Raw genomic sequence first — 14,500 nt, forward strand, 5'->3', positions numbered from 1 at the left:
GAAGAGGTCCTTCACATCCCTTGTAAGTTGGATTCCTAGGTATTTTATTCTCTTTGAAGCAATTGTGAATGGGAGTTCACTCATGATTTGGCTCTCTGTTTGTCTGTTATTGGTGTACAAGAATGCTTGTGATTTTTGTACATTAATTTTGTATCCTGAGACTTCGCTGAAGTTGCTAATCAGCTTAAGGAGATTTTGGGCTGAGACAATGGGGTTTTCTAGATATACAATCATGTCATCTGCAAACAGGGACAATTTGACTTCCTCTTTTCCTAATTGAATACCTTTTATTTCCTTCTCCTGCCTGATTGCTCTGGCCAGAACTTCCAGCACTATGTTGAACAGGAGCGGTGAGAGAGGGCATCCCTGTCTTGTGCCAGTTTTCAGAGGGAATGCTTCCAGTTTTTGCCCATTCAGTATGATATTGGCTGTGGGTTTGTCATAGATAGCTCTTATTATTTTGAGATACATCCCATCAATACCTAATCTATTGAGAGTTTTTAGCATGAAGGGTTGTTGAATTTTGTCAAAGGCCTTTTCTGCATCTATTGAGATAATCATGTGGTTTTTGTCTTTGGTTCTGTTTATATGTTGGATTACATTTATTGATTTGCGTATGTTGAACCAGCCTTGCATCCCAGGGATGAAGCCCACTTGATCATGGTGGATAAGCTTTTTGATGTGCTGCTGGATTCGGTTTGCCAGTATTTTATTGAGGATTTTTGCATCAATGTTCATCAAGGATATTGGTCTGAAATTCTCTTTTTTGGTTATGTCTCTGCCAGGTTTTGGTATCAGGACGATGCTGGCTTCATAAAATGTGTTAGGGAGGATTCCCTCTTTTTCTATCGATTGGAATAGTTTCAGAAGGAATGGTACCAGTTCCTCCTTGTACCTCTGGTAGAATTCGGCTGTGAATCCATCAGGTCCTGGACTCTTTTTGGTTGGTAAGCTATTGATTATTGCCACAATTTCAGAACCTGTTATTGGTCTATTCAGAGATTCAACTTCTTCCTGGTTTAGTCTTGGGAGGGTGTATTTGTCGAGGAATTTATCCATTTCTTCTAGATTTTCTAGTTTATTTGCATAGAGGTGTTTGTAGTATTCTCTGATGGTAGATTGTATTTCTGTGGGATCGGTGGTGATATCCCCTTTTTCGTTTTTTATTGCATCTATTTGATTCTTCTCTCTTTTCTTCTTTATTAGTCTTGCTAGCGGTCCATCAATTTTGTTGATCTTTTCAAATAACCAGCTCCTGGATTCATTAATTTTTTGAAGGGTTTTTTGTGTCTCTATTTCCTTCAGTTCTGCTCTGATTTTAGTTATTTCTAGCCTTCTGCTAGCTTTTGAATGTGTTTGTTCTTGCTTTTCTAGTTCTTTTAATTGTGATGTTAGGGAGTCAATTTTGGATCTTTCCTGCTTTCTCTTGTGGGCATTTAGTGCTATAAATTTCCCTCTACACACTGCTTTGAATGTGTCCCAGAGATTCTGGTATGTTGTGTCTTTGTTCTCGTTGGTTTCAAAGAACATCTTTATTTCTGCCTTCATTTCATTATGTACCCAATAGTCATTCAGGAGCAGGTTGTTCAGTTTCCATGTAGTAGAGCGGTTTTGAGTGAGTTTCTTAATCCTGAGTTCTAGTTTGATTGCACTGTGGTCTGAGAGACAGTTTGTTATAATTTCTGTTCTTTTACATTTGCTGAGGAGAGCTTTACTTCCAACTATGTGGTCAATTTTGGAATAGGTGTGGTGTGGTGCTGAAAAAAATGTATATTCTGTTGACTTGGGGTGGAGAGTTCTGTAGATGTCTATTAGGTCCACTTTATGTAGAGCTGAGTTCAATTCCTGGATATCCTTGTTAACTTTCTGTCTCGTTGATCTGTCTAATGCTGACAGTGGGGTGTTAAAATCTCCCATTATTATTGTGTGGGAGTTTAAGTCCCTTAGTAGGTCACTCAGGACTTGCTTTATGAATCTGGGTGCTCCTGTGTTGGGTGCATATATATTTAGGATAGTTAGCTCTTCTTGATGAATTGATCCCTTTACCATTATGTAATGGCCTTCTTTGTCTCTTTTGATCTTTGTTGGTTTAAAGTCTATTTTATCAGAGACTAGGATTGCAACCCCTGCCTTTTTTTGTTTTCCAGTTGCTTGATAGATCTTCCTCCATCCCTTTATTTTGAGTCTATGTGTGTCTCTGCATGTAAGATGGGTTTCCTGAATACAGCACACTGATGGGTCCTGACTCCTTATCCAGTTTGCCAGTCTGTGTCTTTTGATTGGAGCATTTAGCCCATTTACATTTAACGTTAATATTGTTATGTGTGAATCTGATCCTGTCATTATGATGTTAGTTGGTTATTTTGCTCGTTAGTTGATGCAGTTTCTTCCTAGCCTGGATGGTCTTTACAATTTGGCATGTTTTTGCAGGGGCTGGTACCGGTTGTTCCTTTCCATGTTTAGTGCTTCCTTCAGGAGCTCTTTTAGGGCAGGCCTGGTGGTGACAAAATCACTCAGCATTTGCTTGTCTGTAAAGTATTTTATTTCTCCTTCACTTATGAAGCTTAGTTTGGTGGGATAGGAGATTCTGGGTTGAAAATTCTTTTCTTTAAGAATGTTGAATATCGGCCCCCACTCTCTTCTGGCTTGTAGAGTTTCTGCTGAGAGATCAGCTGTTAGTCTGATGGGCTTCCCTTTGTGGGTAACCCGACCTTTCTCTCTGGCTGCCCTTAACATTTTTTCTTTCATTTCAACTTTGGTGAATCTGACAATAATGTGTCTTGGAGTTGCCCTTCTTGAGGAGTATCTTTGTGGCGTTCTCTGTATTTCCTGAATCTGAATGCTGGCCTGCCTTGCTAGATTGGGGAAGTTCTCCTGGATAATATCTTGCAGAGTGTTTTCCAACTTGGTTCCATTCTCCCCATCATTTTCAGGTACACCAATCAGACGTAGGTTTGGTCTTTTCACATAGTCCCAAATTTCTTGGAGGCTTTGTTCATTTCTTTTTATCCTTTTTTCTCTAAACTTCCCTTCTCTTTTCATTTCATTCATTTCATCTTCCATCAGTGATACCCTTTCTTCCAGTTGATCGCATCTGCTACTGAGGCTTCTGCAATCTTCGCGTAGTTCTCGAAACTTGGCTTTCAGCTCCATCGGCTCCTTGAAGCCCTTCTCTCCATTGGTTATTCTAGTTATCCATTCTTCTAATTTTTTTTCAAAGTTTTTAACTTCTTTGCTGTTGTTTTGAATTTCCTCTCGTAGCTCAGAGTAGTTTGATCGTCTGAAGCCTTCTTCTCTCAACTCATCAAAGTCATCCTCCATCCAGCTTTGTTCCGTTGCTGGTGAGGAACTGCGTTCCTTTGGAGGAGGAGAGGTGCTCTGTTTTTTAGAGTTTCCAGTTTTTTTGGTCTGTTTTTTCCCCATCTTTGTGGTTTTATCTACTTTTTGTCTTTGATGATGGTGATGTACAGATGGGTTTTTGGTGTGGATGTCCTTTCTGTTTGTTAGTTTTCCTTCTACCAGACAGGACCCTCAGCTGCAGGTCTGTTGGAGTTTACTAGAGGTGCACTCCAGACCCTGTTTGGCTGGGTGTCAGCAGCGGTGGCTGCAGAACAGCAGATTTTCGTGAGACCACAAATTCAGCTGTCTGATAGTTCCTCTGAAAGTTTTGTCTCAGAGAAGTACCGGGTTGAATGAGGTGTCAGTCTGTCCCTACTGGGGGGGTGCCTCCCAGTTAGGCTGCTCAGGGGTGAGGGACCCACTTTAGGAGGCAGTCTGACTGTTCTCAGATCTCCAGCTGCATGCTGGGAGAACCACTACTCTCTTCAAAGCTGTCAGTCAGACAGGGACATTTAAGTCTGTGGAAGTTCTTGCAGAGTTTTTGTTTGTCTGTGCCCTGCCCCCAGAGGTGGAGCCTACAGAGGCAGGCAGGCCTCCTTGAGCTGTGGTGGGCTCCACCCAGTTCGAGCTTCCTGGCTGCTTTGTTTACCTAAGCAAGCCTGGGCAATGGCGGGCGCCCCTCCCGCAGCCTCGCTGCCGCCTCGCAGCTTGATCTCAGACTGCTGTGCTAGCAATTAGCGAGACTCCGTGGGCATAGGACCCTCCAAGCCAGGTGCGGGACACAATCTCCTAGTGTGCCGTTTTCCAGGCCCGTTGGAAAAGCGCAGTTAGGGTGGGACTGACCCGATATTCCAGGTGCCGTCTGCTTCCCCTTTCTTTGACTAGGAAAGGGAACTCCCTGACCCCTTGCGCTTCCCGAGTGAGTCAATGCCTCGCCCTGCTTCGGCTCGCGCACAGTGCGCTTCACCGACTGTCCTGCACCCACTGTTAGGCACTCCCTAGTGAGATGAAACCAGTACCTCAAGCAGAAATGCAGAAATCACCCATCTTCTGTGTCGCTGGGGCTGGGAGCTGGAGACCGGAGCTGTTCCTATTCGGCCATCTCGGGTCCCAATATACTTGAAATGTCTTTCACTAATTATGATGTCTGTGGATACGAAGCACGTTCAGTCTGGTAGGAAAATCACAGTGAGGGCCTGTAGGATTTGATGCAAAGTTGTGTTCTCTTAGGCAAAGAATTAGTCTGCTTTTGAGAAATAACTCATAGCCAGTTATTAAGCCCTAATAGTAGTGACTATGGGATACCCATCACGAATTGGGTGTTATTTGATCACGAAATTCATAAAGTTGAGCATGTTCAACAGCACTGCTACAAAGTGGAATATGGTGACAGTCTAGAGGCTTCTTTCTGCCATACTACCATCACTTGGCCTGTTACATCATGGAATGTACCTAAGATCAGTTGGCTGAGGGAGAAAACTTTGGAACCTAGTATCCTAAGGATAATGGAAGTCACCCAAAACAAATCTCTTTACACATCTTGTACAAACTATATAGAAAAATAATAAAAAGCAAATGAAACCACACATGATCCGCACCTTCAGCACAACCAGAGAACACTATAACTTTTCAAATTACCTGTTAATAAAAATAAATATATATGGACATCAAGTTCCAGCAATTATGTTTTTAGCTCTTGCCACAAGCCTTTGGAGAAGAAGGGGTGTCTTGAGGGGCTGGAAAACTACACGAAAGAGAACAAGAGTGCAGAGGGCCTAAAGGTGAGCTAACAATGTCCATCCCAGGTATGAAAATACTGTAAGAATACCCTGGTATATAAAAATACTGACTAATGGAGAATGACTTAAAATCACGTAGACTTGAGATGGCAGTTTTGGAAAGGCATCACTTCTGGGAGAAAAGAGTTAAAAAGAACTGGGAGGTACCCTTTTGTTGTGGTAGATGAAAGAGAAAAAAGCAAAGGGGAAATTCAGAATCCTGCAAGACAAAGAGAACCAAAAGAGCATGGGTGACATCAGCAAGATGGCAGAATAGGAATCCCTAGACCTTTCTTCCCTTACGGAAATGTGGATTTAGTAATACGTGGACCAAATTGAAGCCCAATAGGAAGATTTGTGGCACTATCACCAGAGCCCCTACCCCCAGCATGGTGAGGCTGAATTGGGAGGAAATTTACAATTCCTGTTTTCTTCCTGGAGAGTGAAAAGAGTAGAATGTAGGTCCAACACATTGACTTTCAGATTTACCAGAGGAGCCAGTAGTTATCATGCTTGAAACCAAACACTGACAGGAATATGGCCTACCCAGTGGGCGGGGGTTGCGGGGGGTGCTCTCCAAAAACAAAGTACACCAAAGTCTGCGGTACCACAGAAACTAGGTGGAGCTTCAGCACTAAGGCTTTTTATAGCACCAGAGTTGCCACAGTATGGCAGAGAGACATCAGGGTAGAAACTGGCAAATCTCTTCAATTAGGAGATTACACACACGAGACCAGAGGGGGCACGTTTTCAGAAAAGGTTTGAGATATCTTCAGAATTTCTAGCTGGACTGAGTAAAGAAAGTTCTTGTTGTATGAAACTAGATCATAAAATTTGGGAGAGGTGGCTGATTCTTCGAGTGGCAAAATCCCAGTAAAAAATAAAAAGACATACAAAGAAACATGACACATTTAAATGAATAAATATCCAAAAACCAACCCTCAATAAATGTAGAAATATTAATTACCAAAGAAGTAAAAATTACCATTATAAGGATGTTCAGTGAATTAAAAGCACAAATAGACAATTAAATGAAATCAGGAAAACTATAAAAAACAAAATGAAAATATCGACAAAGAGAAACTATGAAGAAGAACCAAACAAATTTTTGGACTGAAAAATACAATAGCTGAATTGAAAAATTCACTAGAAGGAATCAACAGCAGACTTAACGAATCACGACAAAGCATCAGCAAATTCTCAAGACGGGACTTTTGAGATTACCAAAGCAAAGAAGCAAAAGAAAATGACAGGATAAAAGTGAAATAGTAGAAACATATATTTCATGTAATTAGGAATATAAAAAGAGTAGGGATGGCCATACTTAGAAAATGTAGACTTTAAGAAAAAACTGTCAGAGGCAAAGATGGATTTTATCTATCTATCTATCTATCTATATGACTAAAAGGGTCAATTCATAAAAATAACACATATGCATCTGACATTAAAGCTGTCAAATATGTGAGGAAAATACAGAACTGAAGAGAGAAATAGATAGCAACACAATGGTTTTAGGATACTTCAATACCCCATTTTCAGTTGTAGACAAAACAGAAAAGCAACAAGGAAACAGAAAACTTGAACACTGTAGACCAATTGGAACTAAAAGATACATACAGAACAGTTTACCCAACAACAGTGGAATGCATATTCCTTTTTTTATTATTATTATACTTTAAGTTTTAGGGTACATGTGCACAATGTGCAGGTTTGTTACATATGTATACATGTGCCATGTTGGTGTGCTGCACCCATTAACTCGTCATTTAGCATTAGGTATATCTCCTAATGCTATTCCTCCCCCTCCCTCACCCCACAGCAGTCCCCGGAGTGTGATGTTCCCCTTCCTGTGTCCATGTGTTCTCATTGTTCAATTCCCACCTATGAGTGAGAACATGCGGTGTTTGGTTTTTTGTCCTTGCGGTAGTTTACTGAGAATGATGGTTTCCAGTTTCATCCATGTCCCTACAAAGGACATGAACTCATCATTTTTATGGCTGCATAGTATTCCATGGTGTATATGTGCCACGTTTTCTTAATCCAGTCTATCGTTGTTGGACATTTGTGTTGGTTCCAAGTCTTTGCTATTGTGAATAGTGCCACAATAAACATACCTGTGAATGTGTACTTATAGCAGCATGATTTATAATTCTTTGGGTATATACCCAGTAATGGGATGGCTGGGTCAAATGGTATTTCTAGTTCTCGATCCCTGAGGAATTGCCACACTGACTTCCACAATGGTTGAACTAGTTTACAGTCCCACCAACAGTGTAAAAGTGTTCCTATTTCTCCACATCCTCTCCAGCACCTGTTGTTTCCTGACTTTTTAATGATGGCCATTCTAACTGGTGTGAGATGGTATCTCATTGTGGTTTTGATTTACATTTCTCTGATGGCCAGTGATGATGAGCATTTTTTCACGTGTTTTTTGGCTGCATAAATGTCTTCTTTTGAGAAGTGTCTGTTCATGTCCTTCGCTCACTTTTTGATGGGGTTGTTTGTTTTTTTCTTGTAAATTTCTTTGAGTTCATTGTAGATTCTGGATATTAGCCCTTTGTCAGATGAGTAGGTTACGAAAATTTTCTCCCATCTGTAGGTTGCCTGTTCACTCTGATGGTAGTTTCTTTTGCTGTGCAGAAGCTCTTTAGTTTAATTAGATCCCATTTGTCAATTTTGGCTTTTGTTGCCATTGCTTTTGGTGTTTTAGACATGAAGTCCTTGCCCATGCCTATGTCCTGACTGGTATTGCCTAGGTTTTCTTCTAGGGTTTTTATGGGTTTAGGTCTAATATTTAAGTCTTTAATCCATCTTGAATTAATTTGTGTATAAGGTGTAAGGAAGGGATCCAGTTTCAGCTTTCTACATATGGCTAGCCAGGTTTCCCAGCACCATTTATTAAATAGGGAATCCTTTCCTCATTTCTTGTTTTTGTCAGGTTTGTCAAAGATCAGATAGTTGTAGATATGTGGCATTATTTCTGAGGGCTCTGTTCTGTTCCATTGATCTATATCTCTGTTTTGGTACCAGTATCATGCTGTTTTGGTTACTGTAGCATTGTAGTATAGTTTGAAGTCAGGTAGCGTGATGCCTCCAGCTTTGTTCTTTTGGCTTAGCATTGACTTGGCAATGCGGGCTCTTTTTGGGTTCCATATGAACTTTAAAGTATTTTTTTCCAATTCTGTGAAGAAAGTCATTGGTAGCTTGATGGGGATGGCATTGAATCTTTAAATTACCTTGGGCAATATGGCCACTTTCACAATATTGATTCTTCCAACCCATGAGCATGGAATGTTCTTCCATTTGTTTGTATCCTCTTTGATTTCATTGAGCAGTGGTTTGTAGTTCTCCTTCAAGAGGACCTTCACATCCCTTGTAAGTTGGATTCCTAGGTATTTTATTCTCTTTGAAGCAATTGTGAATGGGAGTTCACTCATGATTTGGCTCTCTGTTTGTCTGTTATTGGTGTATAAGAATGCTTGTGATTTTTGTACATTGATTTTGTATCCTGAGACTTTGCTGAAGTTGCTTATCAGCTTAAGGAGATTCTGGGCTGAGACAATGGGGTTTTCTAGATATGCAATCATGTCATCTGCAAACAAGGACAATTTGACTTCCTCTTTTCCTAATTGAATACCCTTTATTTCCTTCTCCTGCCTAATTGCCCTGGCCAGAACTTCCAACACTATTTTGAATAGGAGTGGTGAGAGAGGGCATCCCTGTCTTGTGCCAGTTTTCAGAGGGAATGCTTCCAGTTTTTGCCCATTCAATATGATATTGACTGTGGGTTTGTCATAGATAGCTCTTATTATTTTGAGATATGTCCCATCAATACCTAATTTATTGAGAGTTTTTAGCATGAAGGTTGTTGAATTTTGTCAAAGGCCTTTTCTGCATCTATTGAGAAAATCATGTGGTTTCTGTCTTTGGTTCTGTTTATATGTTGGATTACATTTATTGATTTCCATATGTTGAACCAGCCTTGCATCCCAGGGATGAAGCCCAGTTGATCATGGTGGATAAGCTTTTTGATGTGCTGCTGGATTTGGTTTGCCAGTATTTTATTGAGGATTTTTGCATCAATGTTCATCAAGGATATTGGTCTAAAATTCTCTTTTTTGGTTGTGTCTCTGCCTGGCTTTGGTATCAGGATGATGCTGGCCTCATAAAATGAGTTAGGGAGGATTCCCTCTTTTTCTGTGGATTGGAATAGTTTCAGAAGGAATGGTACCAGTTCCTCCTTGTACCTCTGGTAGAATTCGGCTATGAATCCATCTGGTCCTGGACTCTGTTTGGTTGGTAAGCTATTGATTATTGCCACAATTTCAGAGCCTGTTATTGGTCTATTCAGAGATTCAACTTCTTCCTGGTTTAGTCTTGGGAGGGTGTATGTGTCCAGGAATTTATCCATTTCTTCTAGATTTTCTAGTTTATTTGCGTAGAGGTGTTTGTAGTATTCTCTGATGGTAGTTTATATTTCTGTGGGATCGGTGGTGATATCCCCTTTATCATTTTTTATTGCATTTATTTGATTCTTCTCTCTTTTCTTTATTGGTATTGCTAGTGGTCTATCAATTTTGCTGATCTTTTCAAAAAAAACAGCTCCTGGATTCATTAATTTTTTGAAGGTTTTTTTGTGTCTCTATTTCCTTCAGTTCTGCTCTGATTTTAGTTATTTCTTGCCTTCTGCTAGCTTTTGAATGTGTTTGCTCTTGCTTTTCTAGCTCTTTTAATTGTGATGTTAGGGTATCACTTTTGGATCTTTCCTGCTTTCTCTTGTGGGCATTTAGTGCTATAAATTTCCCTCTACACACTGCTTTGAATGTGTCCCAGAGATTCTGGTATGTTGTGTCTTTGTTCTCGTTGGTTTCAAAGAATGTCTTTATTTCTGCCTTCATTTCGTTATGTACCCAGTAGTCATTCAGAAGCAGGTTGTTCAGTTTCCATGTAGTTGAGCGGTTTTGAGTGAGTTTCTTAATACTGAGTTCTAGTTTGATTGCACTGTGGTCTGAGACACAGTTTGCTATAATTTCTGTTCTTTTACATTTGCTGAGGAGAGCTTAACTTCCAACTATGTGGTCAATTTTGGAATAGGTGTGGTGTGGTGCTGAAAAAAAATGTATATTCTGTTGATTTTGGGTGGAGAGTTCTGTAGATGTCTATTAGGTCTGCTTGGTGCAGAGCTGAGTTCAATTCCTGGGTATCCTTGTTAACTTTCTGTCTCGTTGATCTGTCTAATGTTGACAGTGGGGTGTTAAAGTCTCCCATTATTATTGTGTAGGAGTCTAAATCTCTTTGTATGTCACTCAGGGCTTGCTTTATGAATCTGGGTGCTCCTGTATTGGATGCATATATATTTAGGATAGTTAGCTCTTCTTGTTGAATTGATCCCTTTACCATTACGTAATGGCCTTCTTTGTCTCTTTTGATCTTTGTTGGTTTAAAGTCTGTTTTATCAGAGACTAGGATTGCAACCCCTGCCTTTTTTTGTTTTCCATTTGCTTGGTAGATCTTCCTCCATCCTTTTATTTTGAGCCTATATGTGTCTCTGAACGTGAGATGGGTTTCCTGAATACAGCACACTGATGGGTCTTGACTCTTTATCCAATTTGCCAGTCTGTGTCTTTTAATTGGAGCATTTAGTCCATTTACATTTAAAGTTAATATTGTTATGTGTGAATTTGATCCTGTCATTATGATGTTAGCTGGTTATTTTGCTCGTTAGTTGATGCAGTTTCTTCCTAGCCTGGATGGTCTTTACAATTTGGCATGTTTTTGCAGGGGCTGGTACCAGTTGTTCCTTTCCATGTTTAGTGCTTCCTTCAGGAGCTCTTTTAGGGCAGGCCTGGTGGTGACAAAAATCTCTCAGCATTTGCTTGTCTGTAAAGTATTTTATTTCTCCTTCACTTATGAAGCTTAGTTTGGCTGGATATGAAATTCTGGGTTGAAAATTCTTTTCTTTAAGAATGTTGAATATTGGCCCCCACTCTCTTCTGGCTTGTAGAGTTTCTGCCGAGAGATCCGCTGTTAGTCTGATGGGCTTCCCTTTGTGGGTAACCCGACCTTTCTCTTTGGCTGCTCTTAACATTTTTTCCTTCATTTCAACTTTAGTGAATCTTACAATTATGTGTCTTGGAGTTGCTCTTCTCGAGGAGTATCTTTGTGGTGTTCTCTGTATTTCCTGAATCTGAATGTTGGCCTGCCTCGCTAGATTGGGGAAGTTCTCCTGGAAAATATCCTGCAGAGTGTTTTCCAACTTGGTACCATTCTCCCCGTCATCTTTAGGTACACCAATCAGACGTAGATTTGGTCTTTTCACATAGTCCCATATTTCTTGGAGGCTTTGTTTGTTTCTTTTTATTCTTTTTTCTCTAAACTTCTCTTCTTGCTTCATTTCATTCATTTCATCTTCCATCACTGATACCCTTTCTTCCCATTGATCTCATTGGCTCCTGAGGCTTCTGCATTCTTCATGTAGTTCTCAAGCCTTGGCTTTCAGCTCCATCAGCTCCTTTAAGCACTTCTCTGTATTGGTTATTCTAGTTATACATTCATCTAATTTTTTTTCAAAGTTTTTAACTTCTTTGCCATTGGTTTGAATTTCCTCCTGTAGCTCGGAGTAGTTTGATTGTCTGAAGCCTTCTTCTCTCAACTAGTCAAAGTCATTCTCCATCCAGCTTTGTTCTGTTGCTGGTGAGGAACTGTGTTCCTTTGGAGGAGGAGAGGCACTCTGCTTTTTAGAGTTTCCAGTTTTTCTGCTCTGTTTTTTCCCCATCTTCGTGGTTTTATCTACTTTTGGTCTTTGATGATGGGGATGTACAGATGGGTTTTTCGTGTGGATGTCCTTTATGTTTGTTAGTTTTTCTTCTACCAGACAGGACCCTCAGCTGCAGGTCTGTTGGAGTTTGCTAGAGGTCCACTCCAGACTCTGTTTGCCTGGGTATCAGCAGTGGTGGCTGCAGAACAGTGGATTTTCATGAACCACAAATGCTGCTGCCTGATCATTTCTCTGCAAGTTTTGTCTCAGAGGAGTACCCAGCCTTGTGAGGTGTCAGTCTGTCCCTACTGGGGGGTGCCTCCCAGTTAGGCTGCCTGGGGGTCAGGGATCAGGGACCCACTTGAGGAGGCAGTCTGCCCATTCTCAGATCTCCAGCTGCATGCTGGGAGAACCACTACTCTCTTCAAAGCTGTCAGAGAGGGACATTTAAGTCTGCAGAGGTTACTGCTGTCTTTTTGTTTGTCTGTGCCCTGCCCCCAGAGGTGGAGCCTACAGAAGCAGGCAGGCATCCTTGAGCTGTGGTGGGGTCCACCCAGTTCGAGCTTCCCCACTGCTTTGTTTACCTAAGGAAGCCTGGGCAATGGCGGGCACCCCTCCCCCAGCCTTGCTGCCACCTTGCAGTTTGATCTCAGACTGCTGTACTAGCAATCAGCGATACTCCGTGAGCATAAGACCCTCCGAGCCAGGTGCGGGATATAATCTCCTGGTGTGCCATTTTTTAAGCCCCTTGGAAAAGTGCAGTATTAGGGTGGGAGTGACCCGATTTTCCAGGTGCCGTCTGTCACCCCTTTCTCTGACTAAGAAAGGGAACTCCCTGACCCCTTGCGCTTCCTGAGTGAGGCAATGCCTCACCCTGCTTCGGCTCACGCACGGTGCGCTGCACTCACTGTCCTGCTCCCATTCTCTGGCACTCCCTAGTGAGATGAACCTGGTACCTCAGATGGAAATGCAGAAATCACCCATCTTCTGCATCGCTCATGCTGGGAGCTGTAGACCAGAGCTTTTCCTATTCGGCCATCTTGGCTCCACCAGAATCCATATTCTTAAATGCAGATGGAGCATTCTCCAACATAGACTACATGTTTGGCCGTAAAACAAGTCAACAGATTCAAGATTATTGAAATCATACAAAGTATCCTCTCATACCGCAACAGAATGAAACTAGCAATCAATAGCAGAAGGAAAATGAAAATTCACAAATATGTGGATATTAAACAATATACCCTTAGGCAACCAATGGGCCATAGAAGATATCACAAGATTTAGAAAGTATCTGGAGACAAACAGAAACAAATCACACCAAAAGTTATGGGATGCAGCAAAATCAGTACTAAAAGGGAACTTTATAGTGGTAAATGCTTATAGTAAACAAAGGATCTCAAATCAACAGCTTAACCTTACACCTCAGGAACTAGAACAAGAAAAATAAATAAAACCTAAGGCTAGCAAAAGGAAGAAAATAAGGACTAAAGTAGAAATAAATAGAGGATAGAAAAGAGAAAACAAATTAGTTAAACCAAGAGTTAGTTTTTGGAAAGATCAAGAAAATTGACAAACCCATAGCTAGACTAAGAAAAAAACAGGACTCAATTATCTAAAATTAGAAATAAAAGAGGGAAAACTACAACAGATGTCACATAAATAAAAATAATTATCAAAGACTACTATAAACAATTATACACTAACAAATTGGCAAAACTAGAAGAAATAGATAATTTATAGAAACAAAACCTACCGAGAGTGACTCATGATTAAATTAAAAATCTGAACAGACCTATAACTAGTAAGGAGAATGAGACAGTAATCAAAAACCTCTCAAAAAGAAAAGCCCAGGACCAGATGGCTTTACTGAAGGATTCTATTAAACATTTAAAGAAAAATTAGGGCTGGGCATGGTGGCTCATGTCTATAATCCAAGAACTTTGAGAGTCTGAGGTGGGAGGATCACTTGAGCAGAGCAAACTGAATTCAACAGCACATTAAAAGGATCATACACCATGACTGCAGGGATCTGTCCTGCAGACCCCAGCTGCACAATGGATGAGACACGTACTCAGACACCAATATTCAGTGAAAGAGTGGGCCAGGGGGCTGCCAGCACTGGCGGCCAAAGAGAGTTTGCAGCACCTCCTAGCTGGCAACCATTTATTTAGTACAGATTTAATTGACAAAGGCTTCATTTTAAAATTTTTCCCACCAGCTTGACTGAACTCCCACATCTCCCTCTTCTCTGTTTTTATGCATCGGGTTCTGTTGATTGAAGCATGCAGATATGTGCAACAACAGGTCTGTCAGGCAAGGCAGTCATTGCTCTTATTCTGGCATTGCATCCTAGAATTAGCAAATAACATAAGACAGTCATGAGTATAATTAGCAACATTCTTTTCCAATCAAGGAACGACTTGCAGCATTGCTTGGTGCTTCAGTTTGATGTGTGCTGTTACTAAGGAACCTCACTGGGGGGTAAGTTAACCCCTTCCAGCCAAGCAGTCTCATTGTTAGAAGCTGGGAAGGAAGTATCTGCTCAGATAACAGGGCTGAAAAAAGGCAGATTTAGAAGATGAGCTTAATTGAGTGTAGCAGGTATAGGTAGCAGGCACAGGAA

This window comes from Nomascus leucogenys, chromosome 7b, assembly GCF_006542625.1.
Source record: "Nomascus leucogenys isolate Asia chromosome 7b, Asia_NLE_v1, whole genome shotgun sequence".
Classification (NCBI taxonomy): domain Eukaryota; kingdom Metazoa; phylum Chordata; class Mammalia; order Primates; family Hylobatidae; genus Nomascus; species Nomascus leucogenys.